Below are 8,406 nucleotides of genomic sequence, written 5' to 3' on the forward strand. Positions count from 1 at the left end.
GAACTCATTGCTTTTCTATAATTTTGCTTTTTTTTTTGTCATTTTGCCATTTCTTGGGCTGCTCCCGCAGCATATGGAGGTTCCCAGGCTAGGGGTCCAGTTGGAGCTGTAGCTGCCAGCCTATGCCAGAGACACAGCAACACAGGATCTGAGCCGTGTCTGCAACCTACACCATAGCTCATGGCAATGCCGGATCGTTAACCCACTGAGCAAGGGCAGGGATCGAACCCACAACCTCATGGTTCCTAGTCGGATTCGTTAACCACTGCGCCACAACGGGAACTCCTAATTTTGCAAATTTTCTAAGATGACGAGGTATAAGTTTTATAATCAGGAAAAAATAGCTAGTTTTAAAGTCAACTATGTACCACAGAGATGAGCCTGAGAATCTACTGCCCAGCACCCTGGCAGTTACAGTGCTGCAGAGCAATCTGCTGAACCATCTCAATATTTCGTGAGATATATTTAGGTGAGTTTATACCCAGAGCAGAGTCTGATCCTCAGGGTAAGGAAACTATAATTTTACATATCTTATATTTACAATCATGCTGATGACTATGGTTATGCTGAATATGGCACTCTCATTCTTCACACTAGCAATTTAAATTCTAACTCAAGAGCAGGAGGGAAAAAGCTGATCTAACGGTGAAATAAGCTGATATTGGAATGGTGAGACGTTTATCATAAATTTATACATGGAGGGTTCAGAAATACTGAAGACTTTTATTAATCTTCTTATGCTTGAAGCTTAACCTTAGCATGGCCTTAGGATTTTGGTTCGCAGCCTCCTGATGCCATCTTACTTCTTTGGCAACAAATCCTGAAAAAGTGTTTGACAAGGCTTAATACCCATTGATGATCAAAATCCTCAGTAAACTAGGAGTATGCAGAGAACACCTTAATTTGACAAAAGTACATCTAAAACTTAAAACAAACATTACAGGAAATGGGAAAACTTCAGATTCATTCTAAGACTGAGAACAAGACAAAGGCGCCTACTAGCATAGCAACTGTTTTGACATAGTAGTGGAAGTTGCAGTCCTGGAAGGCTGTAAAGGAAAGATAAATAAGAAGTATAAGGATAGGAAAGAAGCAACCAAACTGTCACTGTTTTCAAAGGATATGATTAACTGTGGCAGAAAGGAAAGAACAGACATCAAGAGACTATCCGAATAAGACAACGAAACAAGGCTGTGAGATACAAGATCAGCTTACAGAAATCAGTATCATTTCTCTTAAACTATCCGTAGCCAACTAGAAAACAACAGTAACAGAAAGACATGATTACAACAGTAGCTAAACTCTCAAGTATTTAGAAATTAATTTAACCAAGAATATCTTTCTAGACCTTAATGGACAAAATGTTAAAGTTCTAAGAAAGGACTTAAAAATGGGCTGAATAAACCTTTAGGGGTAAAGGCTCATGATGTCTGCAACTAATAATTCAAATGGGTCAGGAAAAAATGTACAGAAATGTAGAGAGGGAGCAATAAAGCAAATACGGCAAAATGCTAAAGTTTGGTGACTTTAGGTGAGGAATACACAGGAACTCTTTGTATTCATCTTAGAACTATTAGTTTTAAATTATTTCCAAATAAAACAAAAATTTTGAAAAAAATTAGCTGAACAGAGAGACATATTACATGTTCTTGAATGAAATGAGTTAATATCAAAAAGATGTCAAGTCTCTCCCAAACAATTGATAAAATCAATGTAATCCCAATAAAAATTTCACAAAAATCTAATTTTTGAGGAACTTGATAAACTTTTTGTGTGTGTGTGTGCTGTTTTAGAGCCACACCCGTGGCATGTGGAAGTTTCCAGGCTAGGGGTCGACCCGGAGCTACAGCTGCTGGCCACAGCCACGGCCACACCAGATCCGAGCCGCGTGTGCGACCCACACCAAAGCTCATGGAAATGCCAGCTCCTTAACTCACTGAGTGAGGCCAGGGATTGATCCCATATCCTCATGGATTGTAGTCAGATTCATTTCTGCTGCGCCACAATGGGAACTCCTGGAACTTGATAAACTTATTCCAAACTTTATGTGGAAAAATAATGGCCCAGGAGTAGCAAAGTAAACTTAATGAAAAATCCAAAGATGGGCCACTTGCTGTGCCAGTCATAAGGACATACTACAAAATCACTATAATCAAAACAGCAATACAAAAAATAGAGCAATTGACAGACTGATGGAACAGAGTGAAGTACAGAGATAGACCAATGTAGCCATAGAAACCATATAGGAGAAAAAGGGTACCACAGTGCAACGAAGGAAAGCATGGATTTTTCTGGAGATGTTATTGGAAAAACTGGCTCATTAAATGGAGAATAATGGGGCTGGATCTCTAACACCATGTGCAGTGTGGGTTCTAGATGAATTAAAGAAATAGCTGTGACCTAGGGAATGGGAGGGCCTTCTTAAACAAAACTCTAAAAAAAAAAAAAAAAAAAAAAAAAGCATTAAATGTAACCAAATAATTTCTTTGATTACACTCAGATTAAGAATTCTTCCTGATCAAGGGACTACAAAAACAAAGTTAACAAATGAGAAGATATCTGCAAAGTGATGATGAGTGAACATCAAAAAGCTGTCTTTCACAAGTAAGTGACAGCAACACAGATAGCAACTCCAGTGGAAAATGGGCAAAGATAGGAATAGCTACTTTACAGATGAAACTATGTATAAGAGATGCTCACAGGGGAGTTCCAGTCGTGGCTCAGCAGAAATGAATCTGACTAGCATCCATGAGGACGCAGGTTCAATCCGTGGCCTTGCTCAGTGGGCTAAAGATCTAGCATTGCCGTGAGCTGTGGTGTAGGTCGAAGATGCAGCTCAGATCTGGCATGACTGTGGCTGTGGTGCAGGCCAGCAGCTGTAGCTCCAATTGGACTCCAGCCTGGGAACCTCCATATGTCTTGGGTGTGGCCCTTAAAAAAAAAAAAAAAAGAGGTGTTCACAATTATTAGTAATCAAAGAAATAAAATACATAAAAATGACAAGATACCACATCAGGAAAGGTAGAGAGCTGGAGAAAGCTGAGTGTTGGTTGGACCATGAGGATACACGAACCCTGGAACACTTCCGGCAGGAGAGAGACTGGTGCCGCCACTGTGGGGAAGTCTCTGGCACTTCTGACCAATTTCAGGATAGGCAAGCCTAGGACCCAGTGACTCCCTTTTAAGTATATATCCCACAGGTATATTATATCACAGCTTTACAGGTGGACAGGTATGAAGAGGCTCTCTCTCTCTTTTTTTTTTTTTTTGGCTGTGCCTGCAGCATGCAGAAATCCTGGGGCCAGGGACTGAACCTGTGCCACAGCAGTGACCTGAGCCACAGCAGTGACCATGTCAGATCCTTAACCCACTGAGCCACCAGGGAACTCCAAAGATGCTCATTGCAGCAGTATCTGTGGTGATAAGAAGTAGGAACAACCTAAGTATCTATCACACAGAGAAGAGAGAAGTAAAAGTGTAGTTCACACACGCAGCACAGAATATTATGCAGCATCCAGAAGCAAAGAACTAGATGAACGCATAGAAACACAGGTGGATCTTAACAGTACTCAGGAGACACCATGGCACAGTGGGTTAAAGATCCGGCTTGCTGCAGCTGCAGCTTAGGTCGCAGCTGTGGCTTGAATTCAATCCCTGGCCAGGAACGTCCATATACCACAGGTGCCCCACCCCCACCAAAAAAGTACTCAGAAAAAAAAAAGAGGCAAAATGAAATATAGGTTTATAAATTAAAATACATATAGGAGTTCCCTATAGGACTCATGGTGCAGTGGTTAACGAATCCAACTAAGAACCATGAGGTTTCGGGTTCAATCCCTGACCTCACTCAGTGGGTTAAGGATCCAGCATTGCCGTGAGCTGTGGTGTAGGTTGCAGACACGGCTCGGATCCCGTGTTGCTGTGGCTGTGGTGTAGGCCGGTGGCTATGGCTCCGATTCAACCCCTAGCCTGGGAACATCCATATGCCGCGAGAGCAGCCCTAGAAAAGGCAAAAAGACAAAAAAAAATTTTTTTTAATTAAAAAAAATAAAATACATATAAAGTAAATATCCCCACTTTGCAAGATCCTATACAGACAAAAAGAAACACGCTGCCTGTGTTAGAATGAGCACCCATGCGGCATGAGGTAAATGGGAGGGGAATGAGGGAATTAAAAACAAATCTTTTAGACTTCTTGCATGTTAAAAAAGAAGAATTCAAACGACCTATGATAAAAATAAAATTAGAATTGTTTCCTCCCCCTAAGCTTCAACTTTCCTAACAACAAAAGCAACGCTGGTTGCCAGCTCTGTTGATGAGTAACAGCTTTTCATCCGTTTTCAGGCAGGAAGGGAAAAATTCAGGGATCAGCAGAGGACTAAAGGGATCAGTGGAGAATAGTCACGAAACAGTGTTTTTGTTCTCATGACCTGACAACCTGACTGAAAAGACCTGATTACCTCTTGTCACGAGTGATGCAGCTAAAGGCAGACTGGCGACATCAAGTTTTCAGGTCCTCTGAAACGCCTTACTTTCAGAACCTCTTCGTAGGCAATCCTCTGGCCTCCTCCCACTGATCCCACACTACTGAGAATCTAAAAAATTCTCGAGCTGGAGGGCACCTGGTTACTCTACAAATGAGGAAACAAAAGCCAGAGGAGGACTGTGGTTTAGGGTCATGCAGCTGGTATGAAAGGGAAGCTCTTGTCCCCCTTTTGTCTCTCTGGCCCAGCAGCCAGCGTGACCCCGTTAAAACCTAAGTCATCAGAAGCTTCTCTGTTCACAAACCCTCTACTGGCTTCCCCCTCACTAGGAGTAAAGGCCAAAACCCTTGCTCCCGGCCTACACTGCTGCGCCCTCCCCACACCCACCGCCTCTCAGCTGCACGTTCCCACCCCCCAGCCCCCCCACCCCCGCCCACGTGGGGACCGCTGAGCCCCCATGACCTCGCCAGCCCTCACACTTGCCAGAAGCGCTCCTGCATGCGGGCTTGGAACTTGCTCATCCCTCCGTCTCCTCTGGCTCACTCCCTCACTCCCCGCAAGTCTTAGATCAAAAGGGATCTTAGTGGAGGCCTTTGGGTGCCCCCCCTCCTTCTCCGTTCCCACCTACGCCTCTGTAAAATTCTCTGCAGCATTTGTAATCACATGACCGTGATCCATTCACGTATTTATGTCCTGTCTGCCTCCACCCCACTGAAATACCTATTACATGAGGGCAGGGCTTTGGCTGCTGTGTTCACAGCTCTAAGCCCAGCACCAAGAACCAAGCCTGGCGTCTACGGGTGCTCCATGAATATTTGCTGAGCTTTGATTTGCTTCATTGCTCCTTCCTCACAGAGCTCTTCTATGATCTGATTTTATGGCTGCTACTTTAGATCTTTCTGCCCTTCCAGGCGAGAGACTGATACAGTCCACTCCTGCCCGCACGACTACGTTATCCAACCTTGAAAATTAGTTTATTCACATGTTTTCCTACGTGAGGCATAATAAAAAATTAATCTTACATTCATGTTTAAAATTTTTCATAATATTCTGCAAATTTTCAGGATGCTTCAGCTGAAGATCAGGCACAATTGAAAATTTCAGAGCAAATCATTTTGTAATAATGCTGTGATATAGGTAATACCTTAACTGACTTTAGAAACAACAGAATAAGAAACCTAGAAAATAATTCAAGACTTATACCTGCCAGCAGGCATTTGTATTCTTGTTTAATTGCTTTTATCATTTAAAAAAAGGTCTCAAGGGAGTTCCCACTGTGGTACAATGGGTTAAGGATCTGGTGTTGCCACAGCTGTGGCACAGGTTGCAGCTGTTGCTCAGATCTAATCCCTGGCCTGGGAACTTCCACAAGCTGAAGGTGCAGCCATTTAAAAAAAAAAAAAAAAAAAAGGAAGTCTCCAAATTTTAAAAATATCTATGATTTGAAAAAAATCACTTAAGTGTCTGAAATTTGAGAAATCACTTTTCGCTTATTTAAGCCCAACCCTGATCGACTGACTGGGAGGTCTGAGAAGAATTTGAAGATTCAGTATGCGTCCTGCAGAAAGGCTTTCCTTCTGAGACAGAGATAAATGAGTTTACTGGCTCTGGAGGCTTCCTGGATAGCAGTCTCCAAGTTTAATGAGGATAAAAATCTAAACACATTCCGCTTAACCTTCTTCAGGGTTTCCACATTGCAATTTATAGCCTCAGAGTCTTGCACTATGTTCACAAAATGAATACCCACCCTTAGTTTTTAAGAGATCCTAAATGGTGATTCAAGAATTATGATTTATCATGTACTTTAAGATGAGAAAAAGTAGTGTAAATTTAACCAGTGCTTGAAAGAGGCTCTGAATTTCGATGTGGATGAAAGACAAACGTGAAAAGGTCTCCAGCAGGTAAGAGGGGCACTAGGAAGGAAGGAGCCAGAAAAGAAGAAACCAGAGGCTTATAAAGGCTCTACTTTGGGGCTTCAAGACAAAATATCTTTTTATGTATTTGGACCGGTTGTCTATGCAGATTATTATCATATCTCAGTGGAAAATACACACAATATGAACACTGTATAAAAGACATCTTATCACATTTTTGAGGCAGAATGTTCTCGGCTTATTGCAAAAGTTATCTATGCACTGCACAGACCTCATTCCCAGGCTAGATTTTAGCTATTCTCCGTTATACACAAAGTACTCCATTCCAGTCTCTGAATTTAGTGAATTTAACACTGAAGTAATTTGAAAAACCTCTTTTCAGTTATGTTAGCTCAACACTGATAAAGGGAGGGTTAACAGTAACAGTGAATTTGAAGATTCACCATGCATGATGCAGAATTTTTTTAAAAAACTTATTTTCTCAAAACTTTGCATTATTGTCACAATGAGTGACGAGTGTTTCAAATTAACATGTAAAATCAGAGAACTTTCGAGGTGGAAGGAAGTGACCCTTTAATTCAGGAATGTAGAGAGAAACAGGTGCTGAGAGATTAAACTAAACTAACTTGCTCATCACCTGGAACCTATTCAGTGCTGTGAGAGCAATAAATGCAGCACCAACTCTGAGAAACTACACCTGTATGCTGGCAGGTACTTCACTCTCCCATATACAACTATGGACTCATCAGTCCTGTAATTTCAGCTATACAAACGGTGGAGCTAAACTACACTCAAACGCTAAATATTAGTGCTACCACTGGCTTGCCACACACCACAGCATCATTGATTATGAAAAGAAAGTGTTTCAACACAAGATGCTCATATTACTATAAAGGAATTACTGCAAAGTAATTTACACCTAAAGACTAATTACTAATATTACAGAATAATGTTGAGTGCCCTTTATTATATAAAGGAGACAGACAATAAGGGATAATGAGATTAAAAGTGGGTTTTTTTTCCCCCTTATTTAAAATTTAACTTTATACTCCAAGCATTCTCCATAGCGCCTAATTTGCAGCAGACTTGGTTTGTTTGCACCCCAATATTCCTTTATTCGACAGCATCGACAGCCTTTTCAAGGTTAAATGCTTTGAGAAATTGATGCCTGGTGAACATCAATCAGTACCTGCGGAAGGAATGTAAGGGTACAAAACTCCACCATCACCAAACTTGCATCTCTAGCCAAACAGGTCTTACTCTTGCTTCGGAAACCATCCCCCCTTGCCTCCTAGACACAGAATCACGCACTCCCATACCGACTGAAAGTGACTCTGTGCACGCCAAAAGAATTTCTTCATCTGTAAAATACGGGGGCTGGACTAATACTGGATTTTTGTTGTGGGTTTTTTTTTTTTTTTTTCCCCAGCTCTCAAATTCCGCCTCATTGCCGGAGTGGCAGGGCGGTGCAGTGAAAAGAGCCCTGTGCCTGCTTGACACCATTTACAAAGCCCACGTCTGCATCCCTCGAACCGCCGGCCACCCGGCCTCTCCAACTCCCTGGCGCCTCCCAGGGCCCGACTGACCTGGAGCGAAGGACTCCGACGAGGGCCCGGCGTCCCACCGCCCCTCCGGGGCTCCGGGCTGGGCAGCGGCCGCAGCGGGGCAGGGGCGGCGCAGGCCGGGTCGCGCGGCGCGTCCTTCAGGGCGCGGGTCCCCTCTGTCCGCTGCCCGGGACAGCGACCCGGCTCGGCCCCTGACTTGCTCTCCGCCGCCCGGCGGTTCCTCCGCGCGGCAGGCAGCTGCAGCCGCCCGTCCCGGGCCCGCTGTCACCTCCGCCCCTGAAAGCGGCGGGCGGGTCAATCCGGCGTGACTCAGCGCGGCGGCTCCGCCTCCAGCCTCCCGCCTCGCGCTCAGGCTTCCGCCTCGCGCGGCCCGCGCGGCCGAGCAGCGCCACGCTTCGTCCCCGCGAACCCACCCCAGTGGAGCGCGCCCCGCGCTCGCGCCCCCTGACGGCCCGCATGACCACGCCCTCCTCATGACGTCAG

General features: G+C 44.1%; 1 protein-coding gene across 4 annotated transcripts in view; it reads right to left on the reverse strand.

Moving 5' to 3' along the window:
• Window positions 1-8,198, reverse strand: part of DNMBP (dynamin binding protein) — a 123,733-nt gene extending 115,535 nt beyond the window's left edge. Inside the window, exons 1-2 of one of the 4 annotated variants that reach the window (XM_021072337.2) lie at window positions 4,968-5,164; window positions 4,461-4,631 (exon numbers count right to left, since the gene is read on the reverse strand). The gene's annotated coding sequence lies outside the window, so the exon portion shown is untranslated. Of the gene's footprint in view, window positions 1-4,460; window positions 4,632-4,961; window positions 5,165-7,944 lie in introns of those variants that run through there. The other 3 variants (XM_084995091.1, XM_001929395.8, XM_084995092.1) reach the window with 3 other exon arrangements.
• Between the last annotated feature and the right edge of the window lie 208 nt (window positions 8,199-8,406).

Source organism: Sus scrofa, chromosome 14, assembly GCF_054392235.1.
Source record: "Sus scrofa isolate SSC_HxYL_T2T_F1_AM1 chromosome 14, Sscrofa_HxYL_maternal_Yorkshire_Landrace_v2.0, whole genome shotgun sequence".
Classification (NCBI taxonomy): Eukaryota; Metazoa; Chordata; class Mammalia; order Artiodactyla; family Suidae; genus Sus; species Sus scrofa.